At 46.4% G+C, this 22,864-nt stretch overlaps 1 protein-coding gene across 1 annotated transcript in view; it reads right to left on the minus strand.

The window, feature by feature from the left end:
* LOC140428860 (ATPase MORC2-like) overlaps positions 1-22,864 on the minus strand; it is a 49,134-nt gene that overhangs the window by 16,335 nt on the left and 9,935 nt on the right. The gene's annotated exons all lie outside the window — the stretch shown is intronic.

Genomic DNA, 22,864 nt, shown 5'->3' on the forward strand with positions numbered 1-22,864 from the left:
AAAGGTTAGCAGGCATAGCATGAGGTCACAGCGTAGAAAATTTGTTTTGCTTCTCTCTCTAGAAAGACACAGCCCCTAGGAACACCAAGGTCTCTTGGTTCAAGTTTCCATAATGACATTTCAAGTTGACAGAATGGCATCAATGCAAGCGACAGTCTAGTAAAGGCTAACAAATGGCTCTCATTAGGAGGCAAACTAAAAATGACCAAGCTGAAGTGGTGGGCAAGGAGGTGGTAATTCCTTGGGTGCTTGTCCCATGGTCATTGACCAGAGCTATTCAAACAAGTAATTGGCACAGGGTAAATAACCAATCCCAAGAAAAAAATGTGTGTTGATGGGTGCTCAGAGGTAGCAGCCTTCTTCAGATGAAGGCGATAAGGGGAAGAGCTTCTTAAAAGTTTGCCTACTTATCAGAATGCTGCCACCACAAACTACACTGTGATCACACCCTGCGCCATCCATTCATTTGTTCTTCTGGATCAGTAAATGGTTCTTATCTGCCATAAGTCGTATGCTCTTCCTATCTATTTATCTTATGCATCATATCTACTCTCCCTCTGTCTCTCACTTCAAAATCACTTTTGTTCTAGATCACCTATTTTGAGTAATCTGTGACTCCCAAACTCAATCTTAAACTTACATTATGCACCACAGTCAATTTTCTTTTCCATTGTATGGGATGCTGATTTGCTATGAGCCCATTCTGTACTACTGGGGGAAAACCAGTAACCTTTTTGAAAAAAAGTCATGAATGGAATATGGGCATTGCTACCTAGGCCAGCATTTATTGCCCATCCCTAATTGCCCTTAAGATGGTGGTAAGCTCCCTTCTTGAACCCCTGCAGTCAACATGGGTATAGGTACACCCATAATGCTGTAGGGAAGCAGTTACCTGTTGTGTAACATACCTATAAACATTTTAAAAACTTCTCTTCCAGCCTCCAATATGAAACAGTGCTTCTAATGTTCAAGATAATTGAATAATTGTGCTAAGCAAGATTTAAGATTGCTTTACATGCCTATCAATTAAATCTTTACTGCACGCCACTAAATTTTAAAATGTGCACATTGCTATATTTCCAGTTTATTCCTGCTGCATTTCCATCAAATTCCATGTAGAGATACCAACAAGTTTGTAGAAGTAACCATTCTCAGTAAAATCACTAGATCATCCACCTCATCTTTCTCTAACTTTGCAAACCGTCTGGTCTTAATACACATTTCATTGGATCAGATAACCACCACTTCCATTTTCTGTCTGTAAAAAAAGCAGCAACATATTGCTAATGTTGTACCACCATGTTTGACGAAAGGGCAAAAAGAGGCTTGTGCTTGGTAGAGGTTCCTCTATCTGTATGACTTTGTCTTTCAGTGGATAATAGGGCCACTGCAGCTTGTTCTACTTTTCAAGTGATCATGCAAACCTCTCCAATTTAGTAAACTTGCTTAAACATCTCAGTCTCTGGGTCTTTATACGAGTCTTGGTCCAACCATTTTCATCTGCTTCAATGACTTTCTCTGCATCATAAAGCCAGAGGAGTTTGTTGATGATTACACAACATCCAGTTCCATTTGCAACTCCTGAGATAGTTAAGAGATCCGTGCCTGAATGAAGCAAGGTCTGGACAATATTCAGGATTGGGCTGATAAGCGGCAGGTAACATCCATGCAATGCAGCTGCAGAGTAATGACTGGGAACCCAACCATCCCTATGACATTCAAATGGTGTTGCCTTTGCTGAACCTGCTACCATCAACAGCCTGGGGGTTACCAATAAACCCCAAAAATGAACTGGACCAAGCATATAAATCCTATCACTAAAAGAGCAGTACAGAGCCTGCAAATTCAGTGGTGAGCAACTCTTGAGGAAATGAACAGAAAGGCATGTTGGTAGTTAGGCCAAGTTAGGAAATCTTAATGTGCAGCCGGCAAGTGTGATTCAAGAGAGGAAGAAGGGGGATGGGCAGCCATTAGGACCGGTTCTTTGTGCAGAGGATGCTGCAGAGGATGCTGGGTGAAAGGTTCCCCAGGGTCAGCTTATATGGCCAGATCAAGGAATGTTTGAGAAAGACCTATGAGAATCTTGCATTGGTTACCGTTACCTTATTTGGTCGTGGGTATGTGAAACTTGATGCTGAATCCATGTGTGTGAAACCAGATGCTGTGCTTCCTTTGTCTCACTCGCTCTGGAGGTTTCAAGAGACATGTTGTCTCCTGCCATTTTATCAGAGTGAGTGGAGCTTGCAAGCTATTTGAAATAAAATAAATCAATACCTACAATCCGACTCAGGATTTGACTGAGACCAGACTGAGGGCAGAAAGAACTCAATATCGTCATTTGGTGTCAGGAGTGGGATTTCAAGAGCGAATTCCCGACTATTCGCGAAATCAGAATTGAACCAGCCTTGGATGGAGAGAGGGGAAATGGGCCCACGTGTGAGTAGATTATAAAGGACCACGTCGGTTTTCCCCTGCCTGGTAGTCCAAAGCGGGTTTGGTCACTCGCCTATGGTCGGGTAAGATCGTTCGATGAAATCAAAGGTCAGTCTGACGGATTAGAAACTTAATTTCAGTCGATGTAGGTACGGCTCAGGGTTAAACGAAAATTGAGGGAATATCGGGTGATAATTAAGTTAGCAATTGAGGGAATATCGCAATGAAAGTTCAGTTCCGTGCATGTGGGTTGAAAATTAAAATTGGTTGTATTGAATTACACTTTAATTCGGTTAAGGTCTTTAACGGGTTGAGGGAATGTCACAGAGACAATTCAGTTAAGACCACTGATGGAATGTTCTGGATTTCAATTCAATTCTGTACAATTAGAATTGGCTAAGTTGGATTTTGTTCTTGGGTGATATGTCTTAGGAGTGAAATAAAAAGTTGGGAAATGAATGGCCACCAGGGGGAACCAAAGACTTGGAAAATTCAGAACCGTATCGGAACAGAGGAAGCTTCAGGATTGTTTAAATTTACTTTGCAGTTTTGAAGAAGGGAAAAGGGAAAAAACACATTGTGTTTCTGTGCAAATTTGAACTTTTATTGTCCAGTTGGTTGAGATGAATGAAAGTATAATGCTTTGAATTCCTTTTGTTTGAGTGGAGATCTCGGTGGATGAATGAGTTTGTGTGTTTAATAAGAATGTGTGAACTTCCTCTGGTATTCCTAGTTTTTAAAATGTTGTGTTTTGCAAAACGAAGTTGCACATCAATTAGGAGGTATACACGGCAGGAAAAGGGAGATTTAAAATGGGACAAGTATTTGAAAGTTCTTTCGAAAATCAGTAACAATGATTAACATTGTGGAAGTTATTTAGAACACAATTCTCAGGAAGTAAACAAAAAGCAAAATCAAAATGTATAAATTGGGATTTGTAAATGATTAGTTGAACTCGGCATAGTCTTGGCTGCTTAAAACAAAAGGGGAGAGAACAAAGGAATCTAAAATTGAAATGCAAAGACGAGGCATTCAATGTGGGCTGGGTCCATGTGCTCCTTTGTTAGGGGCAGCCATGATGTACCTACATTTAAAAATTTTGTTGTGTGTTCCAAATTTGTAGAGATTTCAGTATTTTCTCTGTAAACTCACTACACATCAAATTTAAGATTTGAGGATTTTCATATAACAAAGACTATGGATTTTTAAACTTTATTTTAAGATTACACAGGGGGAAAGGAAGATCCCAGTAGAAAGGAAGAAGGCCATTTTAGAGATGCCCAAACCCTAGACTGTAAGAGGGGTTAGGCAAGTACTGGGAACTACTCGACTACTGTAGGGCCTTGGTGTATAAGCACTCAGAACATGAGGGGACGCTGCAAGCACTGACCCCAGGGGGGTAGGTAGTCCGGAGAGCAGGTAGAATGGGGACTGTAGCAGGATACTGCTTTCCAGAAAAAATTAATTAAAACATGCCCTCGCGTTTTATTGGGATAGTGGAGAGGGGCATTGTGGCAGTAAGGGGCTAGATACACGGGTATTAGGAGGTAGTCGGTGGAAGTGATACGGCACAGCTCCACTGGGTCCTAGTGCCCGCTGACTTGCAAGAAAGTCACTAGCAGAAGAAATGAAGATTAGAATGTTAACTACATTGCAGACGGAGCTTTAGGGAATAAAGATATGTGACCGGAGCTTAGATTAGGAATATTACTTGCAGTATCAGCAAATGAGAATCTGATGGCAGGGAAAGATTAATAAAAATAGATGCAGAAATAAAAAAATTAAGATATTAAAACCAATTGATAACGGAGAGGGAAAAGGGAAAGCAAACCTAGCAATAGAAAGAATGACACAGGGTTAATCAGCACATAATTCCAGCACGCAATCCAGGGAGACCGACACAGGCCGTAAAAGTAATATCCCTTGACCTGAGCTGCCAAATGCGAGCTGGAGATAATGATCAAAGAGTTAGAATAGCAGGGAATCATTCAAGAAGTCACATATGCATCGACGAATAGCCCACTTCAGGCAGTTAGCAACCCTGATGGTACATTTAGAATGGTAACGAATTATAAAGCATTAAACAAGGTCAAAAGAAAAAGGGAAGGATAAACAGTATTTAATAAATCCACAAACTACACTGGAGAAGGTAGCAGGCAAAACTTATTTAACTAGTATAGATTTAGCCAACGGATTCTGGAGTGTTCCGTTAGACCCAGACAGCAGGGAAAAGACAGCATTTACCTTTGGCACTAAACATTACGTATACTGCAAATTGCCACAAGGATATGTCAATTCCCCAAACCACTTTCAGGCACTAGTCAGGGAACTGATTACAACAAAGAACAAAGAACAAAGAAATGTACAGCACAGGAACAGGCCCTTCGGCCCTCCAAGCCCGTGCCGACCATGCTGCCCGACTAAACTACAATCGTCTACACTTCCTGGGTCCGTATCCCTCTATTCCCATCCTATTCATGTATTTGTCAAGATGCCCCTTAAATGTCACTATCGTCCCTGCTTCCACCACCTCCTCCGGTAGCGAGTTCCAGGCACCCACTACCCTCTGCGGAAAAAACTTGCCTCGTACATCTACTCTAAACCTTGCCCTTCTCACCTTAAACCTATGCCCCCTAGTAATTGACCCCTCTACCCCGGGGAAAAGCCTCTGACTATCCACTCTGTCTATGCCCCTCATAATTTTGCAGACCTCTATCAGGTCGCCCCTCAACCTCCTTTGTTCCAGTGAGAACAAACCAAGTTTATTCAACCGCTCCTCATAGCTAATGCCCTCCATACCAGGCAACATTCTGGTAAATCTCTTCTGCACTCTCTAAAGCCTCCACATCCTTCTGGTAGTGTGGCGACCAGAATTGAACACTATACTCCAAGTGTGGCATAACTAAGGTTCTATACAGCTGCAACATGACTTGCCAATTCTTATACTCAATGCCCCGGCCAATGAAGGCAAGCATGTCGTATGCCTTCTTGACTACCTTCTCCACCTGTGTTGCCCCTTCAGTGACCTGTGGACATGTACTCCTAGATCTCTTTGACTTTCAATACTCTTGAGGGTTCTACCATTCACTGTATATTCCCTACCTGCATTAGACCTTCCAAAATGCATTACCTCACATTTGTCCGGATTAAACTCCATCTGCCATCTCTCCGCCCAAGTCTCCAAACAATCTAAATCCTGCTGTATCCTCTGACAGTCCTCATCGCTATCCGCAATTCCACCAACCTTTGTGTCGTCTGCAAACTTACTAATCAGACCAGTTACATCTTCCTCCAAATCATTTATATATACTACAAACAGCAAAGGTCCCAGCACTGATCCCTGTGGAACACCACTGGTCACAGCCCTCCAATTAGAAAAGCATCCTTCCATTGCTACTCTCTGCCTTCTATGACCTAGCCAGTTCTGTATCCACCTTGCCAGCTCACCCATGATCCCGTGTGACTTCACCTATTGTACCAGTCTACCATGAGGGACCTTGCCAAAGGCCTTACTGAAGTCCATATAGACAACATCCACTGCCCTACCTGCATCAGTCATCTTAGTGACCTCCTCGAAAAACTCTATCAAGTTAGTGAGACACGACCTCCCCTTCACAAAACCATGCTGCCTCTCACTAATCTTTAGTTACACCAAAGATTGGAGATAGATGGGTAACTGTAAGAGGGACTGGTAAGAAGCAGTCAGTGCAGGGATCCCCTGCGGTCGTTCCCCTGAGTAACAAGTATACCGTTTTGGATACTTGTGGGGGGGGGGGGGACTTACCATGGGTAAGCCATGGGGTACGGGCCTCTGGCACAGAGTCTGTCCCTGTTGCTCAGAAGGGAAGGGGGGAGAGGAGCAGAGCATTAGTAATTGGGGACTCGATAGTCAGGGGCACAGATAGGAGATTTTGTGGGAGCGAGAGAGACTCACGTTTGGTATGTTGCCTCCTAGGTGCAAGGGTACGCGAAGTCTCGGATCGTGTTTTCCGGGTCCTTAAGGGGGAGGGGGAGCAGCACCAAGTCGTGGTCCACATTGGCACTAACGACATAGGTAGGAAAGGGGACGAGGATGTCAGGCAGGCTTTCAGGGAGCTAGGATGGAAGCTCAGAACGAGAACAGAGTTGTTATCTCTGGGTTGTTGCCCGTGCCACGTGATAATGAGATGAGGAATAGGGAGAGAGAGCAATTAAACACGTGGCTACAGGGATGATGCAGGCGGGAGGGATTCAGATTTCTGGATAACTGGGGCTCTTTCTGGGGAAGGTGGGACCTCTACAGACAGGATGGTCTACATCTGAACCTGAGGGGCACAAATATCCTGGGGGGGGGGAGATTTGTTAGTGCTCTTTGGGGGGGTTTAAACTAACGCAGCAGGGGCATGGGAACCTGGATTGTAGTTTTAGGGTACGGGAGAATGAGAGTATAGAGGTCAGGAGCACAGATTTGACTTCGCAGGAGGGGGCCAGTGTTCAGGTAGGTGGTTTGAAGTATGTCTACTTCAATGCCAGGAGTATACGAAATAAGGTAGGGGAACTGGCAGCATGGGTTGGTACCTGGGACTTCGATGTTGTGGCCATTTCGGAGACATGGATAGAGCAGGGACAGGAATGGATGTTGCAGGTTCCGGGGTTTAGGTGTTTTAGTAAGCTCAGAGAAGGAGGCAAAAAAGGGGGAGGTGTGGCGCTGCTAGTCAAGGACAGTATTACGGTGGCGGAGAGGATGCTAGATGGGGACTCTTCTTCCAAGGTAGTATGGGCTGAGGTTAGAAACAGGAAAGGAGAGATCACCCTGTTGGGAGTTTTCTATAGGCCTCCAAATTGTTCTAGGGATGTAGAGGAAAGGATGGCGAAGATGATTCTGGATAAGAGCGAAAGTAACAGGGTAGTTATTATGGGAGACTTTAACTTCCAAATATTGACTGGAAAAGATATAGTTTGGGTACATTAGATGGGTCGTTTTTTTGTGCAGTGTGTGCAGGAGGGTTTCCTGACACAATTTGTTGACAGGCCAACAAGAGGCGAGGCCACTTTGGATTTGGTTTTGGGTAATGAACCAGGCCAGGTGTTAGATTTGGAGGTAGGAGAGCACTTTGGGGACAGTGACCACAATTCGGTGACGTTTACGTTAGTGATGGAAAGGGATAAGTATACACCGCAGGGCAAGAGTTATCGCTGGGGGAAGGGCAATTATGATGCCATTAGACATGACTTGGGGGGATAGGTTGGAGAGGTAGGCTGCAAGTGTTGGGCACACTGGATAAGTGGAGCTTGTTCAAGGAACAGCTACTGCGTGTTCTTGATAAGTACGTACCGGTCAGGCAGGGTGGAAGGCGTCGAGCGAGGGAACCGTGGTTTACCAAAGAAGTGGAATCTCTTGTTAAGAGGAAGAAGGAGGCCTATGTGAAGATGAGGTGTGAAGTTTCAGTTGGGGCGATTGATAGTTACAAGGTAGCGAGGAAGGATCTAAAGAGAAAGAGCTAAGACGAGCAAGGAGGGGACATGAGAAGTATTTGGAAGGTAGGATCAAGGAAAACCCAAAAGCTTTCTATAGGTATGTCAGGAATAAAAGAATGACTAGGGTAAGAGAAGGGCCAGTCAAGGACAGGGATGAGAAGTTGTGTGTGGAGTCTGAAGAGATAGGCGAGATACTAAATGAATATTTTTCATCAGTATTCACTCAGGAAAAAGATAATTTTGTGGAGGAGAATGCTGAGACCCAGGCTATTAGAATAGATGGCATTGAGGTACGTAGGGAAGAGGTGTTGGCAATTCTGGACAGGCTGAAAATAGATAAGTCCCCGGGGCCTGATGGGATTTATCCTAGGATTCTCTGGGAAGCCAGGGAAGAGATTGCTGGGCCTTTGGCTTTGATTTTTATGTCATCATTGGCTACAGGAATAGTGCCAGAGGACTGGAGGATAGCAAATGTGGTCCCTTTGTTCAAGAAGGGGAGTAGAGACAACCCCGGCAACTATAGACCAGTGAGCCTCACGTCTGTTGTGGGTAAAGTCTTGGAGGGGATTATAAGAGACAAGATTTATATAGGAATAATATGATCAGGGATAGTCAGCATGGCTTTGTGAAGGGTAGGTCATGCCTCACAAACCTTATCGAGTTCTTTGAGAAGGGGATTGAACAGGTAGACGAGGGTAGAGCAGTTGATGTGGTGTATATGGATTTCAGTAAAGCGTTTGATAAGGTTCCCCACGGTAGGCTATTGCAGAAAATACGGAGGCTGGGAATTGAGGGTGATTTAGAGATATGGATCAGAAATTGGCTAGCTGAAAGACAGAGGGTGGTGTTTGATGGGAAATGTTCAGAATGGAGTTCAGTTACAAGTGGCGTACCACAAGGATCTGTTCTGGGGCCGTTGCTGTTTGTCATATTTATCAATGACCTAGAGGAGGGCGCAGAAGGGTGGGTGAGTAAATTTGCAGACGACACTAAAGTCGGTGGTGTTGTCGACAGTGCGGAAGGATGTAGCAGGTTACAGAGGGACATAGATAAGCTGCAGAGCTGGGCTGAGAGGTGGCAAATGGAGTTTTATGTAGAGAAGTGTGAGGTGATTCACTTTGGAAGGAATAACAGGAATGCAGAATATTTGGCTAATGGTAAAGTTCTTGGAAGTGTGGATGAGCAGAGGTGTCCATGTACATAGATCCCTGAAAGTTGCTACCCAGGTTGATAGGGTTGTGAAGAAGGCCGATGGAGTGTTGGCCTTTATTGGTAGAGGGATTGAGTTCCGGAGTCATGAGGTCATGTTGCAGCTGTACAAAACTCTGGTATGGCCGCATTTGGAGTATTGCGTACAGTTCTGGTCACCGCATTATAGGAAGGACGTGGAAGCTTTGGAGCGGGTGCAGAGGAGATTTACCAGGATGTTGCCGGGTATGGAGGGAAAATCTTATGAGGAAAGGCTGATGGACTTGAGGTTGTTTTCGTTAGAGAGAAGGTTAAGAGGAGACTTAATAGAGGCATACAAAATGATCAGGGGGTTGGATAGGGTGGACAGTGAGAACCTTCTCCCGCGGATGGAAATGGCTAGCACGAGGGGACATAGCTTTAAACTGAGAGGTAATAGATATAGGACAGAGGTCAGAGGTAGGTTCTTTACGCAAAGAGTGGTGAGGCCGTGGAATGCCCTACCTGCAACAGTAGTGAACTCGCCAACATTGAGGGCATTTAAAAGTTTATTGGATAAGCATATGGATGATAATGGCATAGTGTAGGTTAGATGGCTTTTGTTTCGGTGCAACATCGTGGGCCGAAGGGCCTGTACTGTGCTGTATCGTTCTATGTTCTATGTAATACGTCCATTTGCTTCCAAATGGGAGTAGATCCTGTCTCGAAGAATTCTCTCCAGTAATTTCCCTACCACTGAATTAAGGCTCACCGGCCTGTAGTTCCCTGGATTATCCTTGCTACCCTTCTTAAACAGAGGAACAACATTGGCTATTCTCCAGTCCTCCGGGACATCCCCTGAAGACAGTGAGGATCCAAAGATTTCTGTCAAGGCCTCAGCAATTTCCTCTCCAGCCTCCTTCAGTATTTTGGGGTAGATCCCATCAGGCCCTGGGGACTTATCTACCTTAATATTTTTTAAGACACCCAACACCTCGTCTTTTTGGATCTCAATGTGGCCCAGGCTATCTACACACCCTTCTCCAGACTCAACATCTACCAATTTCTTCTCTTTGGTGAATACTGATGCAAAGTATTCATTCAGTACCTCGCCCATTTCCTCTGGCTCCACACATAGATTCCCTTGCCTATCCTTCAGTGGGCCAACCCTTTCCCTGGCTACCCTCTTGCTTTTTACGTACGTGTAAAAAGCCTTGGGATTTTCCTGAACCCTATTTGCCAATGACTTTTCGTGACCCCTTCTAGCCCTCCTGACTCCTTGCTTAAGTTCCTTCCTACTTTCCTTATATTCCACGCAGGCTTCGTCTGTTCCCAGCCTTTTAGCCCTGACAAATGCCTCCTTTTTCATTTTGACGTGGCCTACAATATCTCTCGTTATTCAAGGTTCCCGAAAATTGCCGTATTTATCCTTCTTCCTCACAGGAACATGCCGGTCCTGAATTCCTTTCAACTGACACTTGAAAGCCTCCCACATGTCAGATGTTGATTTGCCCTCAAACATCCGCCCCCAATCTATGTTCTTCAGTTCCCGCCTAATATTGTTATAATTAGCCTTCCCCCAATTTAGCACATTCATCCTAGGACCCTATTATCCTTGTCCACCAGTACTTTAAAACTTACTGAATTGTGGTCACTGTTACCGAAATGCTCCCCTACTGAAACATCTACCACCTGGCCGGGCTCATTCCCCAATACCAGGTCCAGTACCGCCCCTTCCCTAGTTGGACTGTCTACATATTGTTTTAAGAAGCCCTCCTGGATGCTCCTTACAAACTCCGCCCCATCTAAGCCCCTGGCACTAAGTGAGTCCCAGTCAATATTGGGGAAGTTGAAGTCGCCCATCACCACAACCGTGTTGTTTTTACTCTTTTCCAAAATCTGTCTACCTATCTGCTCCTCTATCTCCCGCTGGCTGTTGGGAGGCCTGTAGTAAATCCCCAACATTGTGACTGCACCCTTCTTATTCCTGATCTCTACCCATATAGCCTCACTGCCCTCTGAGGTGTCCTCTCGCAGTACAGCTGTGATATTCTCCCTAATCAGTAATGCAACTCCGCCTCCCTTTTTATATCCCCCTCTATCCCGCCTGAAACATCTAAATCCTGGAACGTTTAGCTGCCAATCCTGCCCTTCCCTCAACCAGGTCTCTGTAATGGCAACAACATCATTGTTCCAAGTACTAATCCAAGCTCTAAGTTCATCTGCCTTACCCGTAATACTTCTTGCATTAAAACATATGCACTTCAGGCCACCAGACCCGCTGTGTGCAGCAACTTCTCCCTGTCTGCTCTGTCTCAGAGCCCCACTATCCCTATTCCCTAGTTCTCCCTCAATGCTCTCACCTTCTGACCTATTGCTCCCGTGCCCACCCCCCTGCCATACTAGTTTAAACCCTCCCGTGTGACACTAGCAAACCTCGCGGCCAGGATATTTATGCCTCTCCGGTTTAGATGCAACCCGTCCTTCTTATACAGGTCACACCTGCCCCGGAAGAGCTCCCAGTGGTCCAGATAACGGAAACCCTCCCTCCTACACCAGCTGTTTAGCCACGTGTTTAGCTGCTCTATCTTCCTATTTCTAGCCTCACTGGCACGTGGCACAGGGAGTAATCCCGAGATTACAACCCTAGAGGTCCTGTCACTTAACTTTCTGCCTAGCTCCCTGAACTCCTGCTGCAGGACCTCATGCCCCTTCCTGCCTATGTCGTTAGTACCAATATGTACAACGACCTCTGCCTGTTTGCCCTCCCCCTTCAGGATGCCCTCTACCCGTTCGGAGACATCCTGGACCCTGGCACCCGGGAGGCAACATACCATCCTGGAGTCTCTTTCACGTCCACAGAAGCACCTATCTGTGCCCCTGACTATAGAGTCCCCTATTACTATTGCACTATTGCTCTTCTGCGCTTTGACCCTCCCTTCTGAACATCAGAGCCAGCCGTGGTGCCACTGCTCTGGCTGCTGCTGTTTTCCCCTGATAGGCTATCCCCCCGACAGTATCCAAAGGGGTATACCTGTTCGTGAGGGGGACAACCACAGGGGATTCCTGCACTGACTGCCTGCCCTTTCTAGTGGTCACCCATTTCTCTGCCTGCACCTTGGGTGTGACCACATTTATATAACTGCGATCTATGATGATTTCTGCCACCTGCATGCTCCTAAGTGCATCCAATTGCTGCTCCAACCGAACCATGCGGTCTGTGAGGAGCTCCAGCTGGGTGCACTTTCTGCAGATGAAGCCATCCGGGACGCTGGAAGCCTCCCGGACCTGCCACATCTCACAGTCAGAGCACTGCACCCCTCTAACTGACATTGCGTCAATTAATTAAAATTAAAAGTTTAAAACATTTTTTTAAAATATATTCTTTAATTTTTTCAAAGTTACTGTTAACTATCTGTTTCCTAGCACTAGATTTCTAATATAAATGCAAAAGCTAAATATAGTACTCTCCGATCTCTGGCTTAGATACCCCTCTAAATTATAATTAAGTAATTATGTTTAATTAATTACCAATGCTTAATTTTTTTAATTTAGTGTAGATTCCCAACCAGACACTCAGGTCACAGCTTCTGTGATGTCACTTCAGTTTCCCCCCCGACACACACAATTTGAAAAAGGTATAAAAGTAAAAATGAGTAAAAATCACTTACTTACCTTCTTACCCTCTGAGTGTCTTAGATGTTCTCAGGTTCTCTCCCTGACAGAGACTGCTCCTCCTCCTCTGAACGGCTCCCGAAACGAGGCCGCGATCTTTTAAAATCTCCGCTCTGACTCGCAGCTCCCGCGCTTTTTGATGATTAAAGATGATTTGGCTTTAGTATATATTGAGGATGTGTTAATTGGAGATGATGATCAGGGGAACACATGTTGAAAGAGTGACCAAAATTATTAAAACACTTAATGAAGCAAGATTTAAGATAGGGTTAAAGAAATGCCAGATTGGCAGGAGCGAAGTCGACTATCTAGGGTATTCAGTGTCAAGGGTAGGTAGGGAAGCCAGTGTTGGGATGAGAGAGAAAGTTGCTAGAATTGCAGCGCCCGTTTCACGAAACGGGGTTCAGCAAATCATGGGAATTTTGGGGTATTTGAGACCAGTAGTGGAAGACTTTAGTCTTTATGCTAGACCCATTTATGAAACTTTGAAAGGGGATTTTAGGTGGACCAGTGAAGCACAGAGGAGTTTGGACCAGTTAAAAACAGCTGTAGCAACATCCGGGCCATTAGAGGGGAGACATGAAGAGGACAATTTGACCATTAAATTTGATCTGTACGCAAATGGATATGGTATGGTGCTTGCTAATCATAGTACTCAGACACCTATCAAACATTGACAGGAAATTGGGCAAGGGCTGAACAAAGGTTTTCAGACATTGCAAAATGTCTGGCAGCCATAACAAAAAGGATAGCAGAGCTTGAAAATTCATCAGCCGGGAAGAAAATTTATGTCACAACTGAATTTTAGAATTGACAGAGTTGACCAAGAGACAGGGTTGCCAGCGAATACAGCTCGATGGGAAAGATGGGAAACCCTTCTTTTAAACCCTTCCTTAATGTTTATTCATAACATTAAAAAGGGACAGAAACTTGATAAATTAGTTAGCAGAACAGAGTTGGTAAATGCTTGGGTGGTATATACGGATGGTAGTAAAGTTAAGGTGGACAAAGAACAAACCAGATGGGCATACATTTTTTTTTTTAAATTCAGGAAAGAAAATGGTGGAGAAACAGGGAGTAGCATAAAAAAACATACAACACTGAGACACCGATGGATGAATGATCATTAAGAGTATGCAGGCCCTCTTTTTCCTAGGAGCAGCAAAAGTAATCTGTACTTTTTAATCAAAGCTGATAGCAGCATGGGGGTCGTTGAATTAGAGAATCAATAGCATCTGGAGCAAAGGAAATTGTATCAGAACTAAAACATCCGACCCAATTCAATAATAACAGAGGGATTATTATAATCCACAGGCAACCTATCGGCATCAAACAAAGAAACGTAATCAGTAAGGAGTTGAGAATATGGGATAATAGGTCACGGGCTGTTATTAATGGACCCCAGTTTAAAGTGATTCATTGTGAACATAATGAAACATCGTGTCAAGGATGTGGCACATTGTGTAGCCCAGTAGTTTGGATAGGGAGTAATCATATGAAACCTAGGAGAATGGCAGATATAGAGCATTCAGGTGAGTTGATATTGCATTTAGAACAACAAAAATGGGGAAATGCTTCGGCTCCCAGGGAAATTTGGGGAATTCAGTTTGTCATGATTGTTTTGTGAAACTTCAGGCAACATTGATGATTGAAGTTTGTGACCACATGATAGATTTTGACCATGGGATGGTGTGATGATAAATTGTAATTACTGCAGAGAAAACCAAGCTGACGACAAAATGATTGTGAAAGGATTGTGGAGAAGTGACAAACTTGTGGTAAGTTTAAGAGATGTTGGGATGACGCGGGGACGTAAAATTAGCCTAACAGTGTTTAGAGACTGTATCACTGCAATGATGCCGTGTCACAGGATAGATCATATCCCCAAACCGCTCGGACAAGGGAAAAGGAATGTTTGGTTGTGAGTGGCAGGGGATAACTGCACTTACTACTATAATGGAATCAGTGGAGCAGGATGCCAGGGAATTGAAACCTGTTAGCAGCATAGATAGGACAGATGATAAAGTGAAAATGTCATGGTTGGAAATTACTTTCATTAAAAACCCAGTCGTAATCAAAATTAAAGAAATTAAAGTAAATACAGTAGCAATATCCGAAATGTATCGGAAAGTTTTGACCCGCTTGGACCACTGAGTTAGCAAAAGAGGAGAGTTTGAGATTCTTCGAGTCTCACTCAGGGGTGCAATGATGGGAGGAGGAGGCCTAACAGGCCTTAATCGTATGATGTACGTAAATGATCAGGAAAACAAATCAGTTAAAGAAAAAAAAAGGAATAGTGGCAATGGAAATCCGGAAGTCCTGGAGATGGCATTTCTGGAACATCCAAACAAGAATAGGAAGATACAAATTAAGAAATAGGGCCCTCTCCGCCTTTGACCTGTTCATTTGGGTTTCAGATGAAGCAAAAAAAAACAGATGAAGAACGAGAACTACACTCCAGAGAAGAATGTTTTAGACAGTATGGAGGGGGGGGGGGGAACTAATGATACAATTGGCTACATATTTGAGGGAATTAAATGACAGAGCCCGGAGGAAAAACCTTACAGGTTAGAAACAAATCAAAATATCAAATTATTACTGAATAGTGAAACCTCCGGTCAGACATCTCTAACTGGACATTAGCTGATGGATGATCTGTGGTCTCCACGGGGTATGTACTACGCGGTGGAGTTATTCAGGGTCTCGGCAGACGGCAGCGTCTGACGAGGAACTCCCGAATTTTAAATGACAATAGCTTAGGAATTTTAGCAGCTTGATGCCACGGCGGGAAATTTGTAACCAATGCAGCAAACAATATTGCATTGGAGAGTGTAATAGTTATTACGGACGAAATGTCCTGTAAGTTGTTAGGGACTGTTATGGATGGATTCAATTGGGTTGTAACCCCAAAAGTTGACTATTAAATGTGCAAGTGGTGTTATTGCAAAGTAAAAAACAAACAAACAAATAATGGCAAGTATACACTCCATGCTGTAAGGAAAATGATAACGGACAAGAGGGATTTGAAGAAAACTGAGGTATTGTCTCATGTAAGCCAGGGCTGGCAGACTACATGGTTCAGTACAATGTTCGACATTAGTGTGAGGAAGTCAGGAATAGAAATAAGATCGATTGAAGCTTCTGCAATTCATAAAGCAAGATAATCAGTGGATAGTACATGATATTATAATGTACCATTCCAATGAGAAACGGAAAGCACTTCCTTAAAAAAAAACAGTGAGGGACAAAAGACCTTTTTGGTTGCTGATGGACTGAGTTGTGTGCTGTTTCTAAAGGACATGAGGAAGCTTCTACGGTGCTGCTACCCCAAAGTAGTCAGATGCCTCGGGGGTAGTGGAACACACGGATATAGTTATTGTGTTACCTTCCTGAGTAGCGACAGCTATGGTTCACAGTGATTGGACTTGATGAAAGAACAATACAAAGAGTCTATCGACACTGGTCTGCGAGATGGATGAATTTATAGTTGATTTCCGCGCACAGTTTACAAATCACGACATGTACACACAAATGACAAGGATCAGGGATATCTGCTGGTCAGTACAACTAGAAGGGGGATATAAACCTTAAAGCAGGATTCAGCTCAGAGTCAGCTCTCATAGCTCGGTCATGGGGTTTTACCTGATGCATGGATTGATAATACTTGTTATTATAATTGTATATTGTATAATCATTGGATGCCTTAATATGTGTTGTAAGGTGGCTATGGCTCGGCTGATGCCGATAGACTCGGCATCACCACTCACCAAGATGACATCCCGTTACTGGCGACCATCAAACCAGAAGGAACCCGGACGGAGAGCCAGTGGCTGTAAAAACGTGATGAGGTGTTTATGTACGGAATGTAATGAATTGCGGGACGGTCTTCCAGACTAGACATTGATACAGGTTATTAACCCAGGGATGCTTATAATGGATCCTGGGTCTCCCAGTTGTATGCCGAACCAAACTCCAAATTTGGACCGAGACAGCAACAGGACTATTGTTGGTCTGGCGATTTGTTAGCACACTTTTTGACCATCAGGGGGAATACCTACCCAAACATTTCTCTACCAATAGAGACCCTCGTGGCAGAGGTGAAAGAAAATATAACATGTCACTTCCGGTTGCGGCTATGCGGGGCTAAGCCGCACGATTCGGCAGCTCCCGCGAACACGGACTTTCGGGCTCGATAGAAGAGCCTCGACGGAATTTTTTTTTTTTTTTTTTTACAGCCAACCCGTGGGGAAGAGAGGAGAGAGATCCCCTACTAACTTGTATGGACCGGACCCGCAGCAAAACGGCCAAAAAAGTGGCATTGGAGCAGCGGGAGAAGAGAGGGGAAACAAGCAAAATGGTGGCGGCCGGGGACAAAGAGGAGATGCAGGAATTCATCAAGCGCTGCTTCGAGGAGCTGCGTAAGGAGATGGTGGCGCCTATGTTGGCAATAATTGAAGGACTTGGGGCAAGCCCATGAGGTGAAGATCCAGGAGATCCAGGAAAATGTGAGTGAGAATGAGAACGAGCTCTTGGGCCTGGCGGTGAAAGTGGAGCGGCACGAGGTGCTACACAAGACATGGGCGGGAAGACTCGAAGACCTGGAGAACAGGTCGAGGAGAAATAATCTGAGGATCCTGGGTCTCCCAGGAGTGGAGGGGGCCGACGCCGCGGCATATGCGGGCACAATGATCAGGGCGCTGATGGACGCGGACGCCCCCCCGGGAGCTGGAAGGGGCGCACCGGGTGCTGGCGAGGAAGCCCAAGGCAAACGAGCCGCCAAGGGCGACTCTTGGCCATAGATCGAACCCTTGGCCATATCACTGAGGGAGTCTAATAAATGGAGGGGGGTGGTCCGCGGGGGAGAAGAGCATCTGGTGTCGCGAGACTCGGATGACCTGCTGCTGTACGTGGCGGACCCAATGGAGGGGATGGTGGAGGTCATGCAGACTCTGAGGGAGTTTGGGGAGTTCTCGGGCTATAAGCTCAATGTAGCGAAGAGTGAGCTTTTTGTACTACAGGCAGGGGACCAAGAAAGAGGGATGGGGGACCTACCGCTGAGAAGGACGGTGGGGAGTTTTCGGTATCTGGGGATCCAGATAGCCAGGAGTTGGGGGGCCCTACAAAAATTGAATCTGACGAGTTTGGTGGACCAAATGGAGGTGGACTTCAAAAGATGTGACATGTTGCCGCTCTCGTTGGCGGGTAGAGTGCAGTCGGTCAAAATGGTGGTCCTTCCGAGGTTTTTGTTTGTGTTTCAGTGCCTTCCCATCGTGATCACCAAGGGCTTTTTCAAGAGAATAGGTAGGAGTATTATGGGGATTGTGTGGGCGAATAAGACCCCGAGGGTAAGGAGAGGGTTCCTGGAATCCAGTAGGGACCGAGGAGGGCTGGCGCTGCCAAACCTAGGGAGCTACTACTGGGCAGCAAATGTGGCGATGATCCGCAAGTGGGTTATGGGGGGAGAGGGGGAGGCATGGAAGAGGATGGAGACGGCGACCTGTAAAGGAACGAGCTTGGGGGCGTTGGTGACGGCACCGCTGCTGCTCTCACCATCAAAGTATACCACGAGCCCGGTGGTGGCGGCAACGTTAAGGATCTGGGGCCAGTGGAGACGGCACAGGAGTGCAGTGGGAGCCTCGGTGTGGTCCCCGATCAGGGGTAACCATCGGTTTGTCCCGGGGAAGATGGACGGGGGGTTCCAGGGCTGGCATCGGGCGGGGATTAGAAGAATGGGGGACCTGGTCATTGACGGGACATTTGCGAGCCTAGGGGCACTGGAGGAGAAGTTTGAGTTACCCCCGGGAAATGCATTTAGATATATGCAGGTGAGGGCTTTTGTGAGGCGACAGGTCAGGGAATTCCCGTTGCTCCCGGCACAAGAAATTCAAGACAGGGTGATCTCGGGTGTATGGGTCGGGGAGGGCAAGGTTTCGGCAATACACCAAGAGATGAAAGAGGGGGAAGCCCTAGCAGAAGAGTTGAAGGGTAAATAGGAGGAGGAGTTGGGGGAGGAGATTGAGGAAGGTTTGTGGGCTGATGCCCTGGGTAGGGTTAATTCGTCCTCCTCATATGCCAGGCTCAGCCTGATCCAATTTAAGGTGGTTCATAGAGCGCACTTGACGGGGGCGAGGTTGAGTAGGTTCTTTGGGGTAGAGGACAGATGTGGAAGGTGTTCAGGGAGTCCTGACGTACGAGAGATTGTTTGAGGGGATGGATGAGCAGGAGATAACATGGAGGGTGGGGGAAACTGGCACGTGCCAGCGAGAGCCAGTGTATAAAGCTATGTAAATATACCATTTTGCCATGTATATATCTTGCTCAGTGCGATTTTGTGTTATTTTGTTACAGCGGTGGGGGGGGGGGGGCTGTTATTGTTTGTAAGGGGAAAAATTGTGTTGTTAAAAAACTTTAATAAATATATTTTTTTATAAAAAAGAAAATATAACATGTCTGTTCTCCACCTGCACTGAACGGAGGTGTAGCGTAACCCAGACGTCAGACCAATGCATCTGCCATAACGCCGCCGGTGTCCCGTTGTCGGCGGGTAGCGAAAGGGAATGTTGGTTAGGAGATGGAATAGTAGTTATCATAGAATGCTAAAAGGAGGGAATGAGGCAATGAACAGAAAGGCATGATGGGTAGTTAGGCCAAGTTAGGAGTAAAATCTTAATGCGCAGCCTGCAAGTGGGATTCAAGAGAGGAAGAAGGGGGATGGGCAGCCATTAGGACCGGTTCTTTGTGCAGAGGATGCTGCAGAGAATGCTGGGTGAAAGGGGCCCCAGGGTCAGCTTATATGGCCAGGTCAAGGAATGTGTGAGAAAGACCTATGAGAATTTTGCATTGGTTACCATTACCTTATTTGGTCGTGGGTATGTGAAACTTGATGCTGAATCCATGTGTGTGAAACCAGATGCTGTGCTTCCTTTGTCTCACTCACTCTGGAAGTTTCAAGAGACATGTTGTCTCCTGCCTTTTTATCAGAGTGAGTGGAGCTTGCAAGCTATTTGAAATAAAATAAATCAATACCTACAATCCGACTCAGGGTTTGACTGGGACAGGACTGAGGGCAGAAAGAACTCAGTATCATCGCTCTCAAAGCCTGTTCACCATCTACAAGGCACAAGTCAGTATCCCAATGGAATACTCTCCACTTGGTTGGATGTGTCCTGCTCCAACAACACTCAAGGCTAGACAATCCAGGACAAAGCAACCCATTTGATTGGCACCCTATCCAGCATCTTAAACTATACTACTCTCCACCACCAGCAATGTGTACTATGTACAAGATGCACTTCAACAAGCTAAGATTCCTTCACACTTTCCAACACCGTGAACTCTGACCACCTTCCAACACTGAACTCTACCACCTACAAAACCAAATCGTCACCTGCACGTTCCCATCCAAATCACACACAATCTTGGAAGTATATCACCTTTCATTGTTGCGAGGGCAAAATCACGAAACACACTTCATAATGGCATAAGCAGCATGGTGGCACAATGGTTAGCACTGCTGTCTCACAGCTCCAGGGACCCAGGTTCAATTCTGGCCTCAGGTGACTGTGTGGAGTTTGTCTTTCTCCCACTGTCTGTGTGGGTTTCCTCTGGGTGCTCCGGGTTCATTCCACAGTCAAAAGATGTGTACGTTAGGTGGATTGGTCATGATCAATTGCCCCTTAGTGTCCAAACGGTTAGAGGTTAGGTTAGGTTGGGTCACTGTGTTAAGGGATAGGGTGGGGGTCTGATTCTAGGTAGGATACGATTTTAGAGGGTTGGACGGACTCAATGGACCGAATAGCCTCTTACTGCGCTGTAGTGATTCTATGCATTCTATGAACAGCACTGTAGGTCTACCTCAGTCATTTTCAAACCCAGGGTCGTGACACGCGGGTGGGTCGCAGGCAGGTGTCAGAGGGTTGTGGGGCCATGTTTTCCCGATTGTGGGAAATATTGTCCAATGGCTTTTAAAAATGCCGGCTGTGACCGGCTTTTAAAATGCTGGCCATTCGGCTCATGTGTGCCCCCCTCAGCAATGCGCAGGTCCACAGCCCAGAAGAGCAGAATACCTCCTCCTGACATCAGTGCACTGATCCAGGAGCAAGTTTTTATTTATTTTATAAATCGCTGGAGTCTTCTTGCCTGGAGCGGCGGCAGAGAGCAAGTCACCTGTACAATACCCCTGTACATCGGGTCGTGAAGGTCGGCCAGTGTGGATCTCGAAGGATGGCTGATTGGTAAAAATGGATCCCGGGCAAGAAAGTTTAAAAAACTCTGGTCAACCTACACCAGACTGCAGAAGATCAAGACAATGGGCGCGATTGTCCTGCCGCATTGCTCTCAAACAAGAGCACAACGCGGCCACTGAATGCCGGGAGAGACTTGCAGCAAGTCTCCCAACAGTCTCTGCGCCTCACGGGAATCTCTGGAGTCCTGTGAGACGTCGGAACCCCGCCCCAAATCGGTGGGACCGAATGACTCGCAGAAGTAGGTTCTAAGCTACCTGCAAGGGATCCACCAGCCTCCCTCGATTCTCCGGCCTCCCCAGGGAGGCTGCAGCCGGACGCTGATCAGTGCTGGTCCATTCAAACATGGACCAGGCGGAACGGCACCCGGGGGGGGTCTCCTGGGCCATTGGACCCCTGGGTGGTCAGGGTAAGTGCAGGGTGGCCTCCAGGCCTTCCCCCTGGAATGCGGGCATCATGGAACTGCCCAGCTGGCACTTTGGCACTGCCACACTGGCACTCGCAAGGTGCCTCGATGGCAAAAGCAAAAGCACTGCTTGGATGCCAATTGGCAGTGCAAGGGTGCCCAAGTGTTGGGTGGCACTGCCAAGGGTCAGGGGTGAGGGGGGCCATGCCCATGAAATGAGTGTTGGGGGAGGGGGGTTTGAAGGGTGGGGGAGTGCAGGGCAGGTAAGTAGGTGCCTCCGGGAGGTTGGGGTCCTAGAAGGGAGGGACTGCTGTAAGAGGGCTTGGGGGGACCTGAAGAGGGGGGACCTCCAGGGATCCCATAGTAGGTTGTCCACATTTGGGGGGGTCTGGGGTAGTGTCCATGTGTGTGGGGGTGACATTGCCCATGGGTGGTGGGTGTGGAGAGCCACAAGCTCACTTCAGATTTTCGGGGGGAGCAGTGTCCAGGGGCCTGTCGGGAAGGTAAGTGTAACTTTAAAAACTAATCTTTACAGCTGCAGGAAGTCGGCCGTGGGGATTTCTGGGAAGATTTGTTAGTACCTGTATATAAGATGGGCGGTTGCTAAACCCGAGACACTACACTTGTAGTGACACCCACCCTTTCACCTCCTCTAACCTAAGGGGTTGAGTGAATATCAGGTAAGCTCTTCCTTTCTTTTTCTTGTATTATCTAGAGTGGGTGGCAGGGAAGGCAGTGCAATGTTCCTCTGCAGAATGTTTGAGGTGAGGGATGCCGCCTGTGTCCCTGCTGATTTCATCTGTGGGAAGTGCACCCATCTCCAGCTGCTCAGAAACCGTGTTAGGGAACTGGAGCTGGATGAACTTCGGATCATTCGGGAGGCAGAGGTGGTCATAGATAGAAGCTTCAGGGATGTAGTAACTCCGAAGAATAAAGATAGATGGGTGATGGTGAGAGGGGCTGGGAGGAAGCAGTCAGTACAGGGATCCGCTGTGGTCATTCCCCTTAGTAACAAGTATTCCGCTTTGGATACTGTTGGGGGGGGGGGGACTTACCAGGGGTAAGCCATAGGGTACAGGTCTCTGGCACAGAGTATGTCCCTGTTGCTCAGAAGGGAAGGGGGAGAGGAGTAGAGCATTAGTCATTGGAGACTCCATAGCTAGGGGGATAGATAGGAGATTCTGTGGGAACAAGAGAGACTCGCAGTTGGTGTGTTGCCTTCCAGGTGCCAGGGTCCGCGATGTCTTGGATCATGTTTTCGGGATCCTTAAGGGGGAGGGGGAGCATCCCCAAATCATGGTCCACATAGGCACCAATGACATAGGTAGGAAAGGGGATAGGGATGTAAGGCAGGAATTCAGGGAGCTAGGGTGGAAACTTAGATCTAGGACAAACAGAGTTATTATCTCTAGGTTGTTACCCGTGCCACATGCTAGCGAGAGGAGGAATAGGGAGAGAGCAGTTGAACACGTGGCTACAGGGA

The sequence above is a fragment of the Scyliorhinus torazame genome, chromosome 8 (genome assembly GCF_047496885.1).
Source record: "Scyliorhinus torazame isolate Kashiwa2021f chromosome 8, sScyTor2.1, whole genome shotgun sequence".
Classification (NCBI taxonomy): domain Eukaryota; kingdom Metazoa; phylum Chordata; class Chondrichthyes; order Carcharhiniformes; family Scyliorhinidae; genus Scyliorhinus; species Scyliorhinus torazame.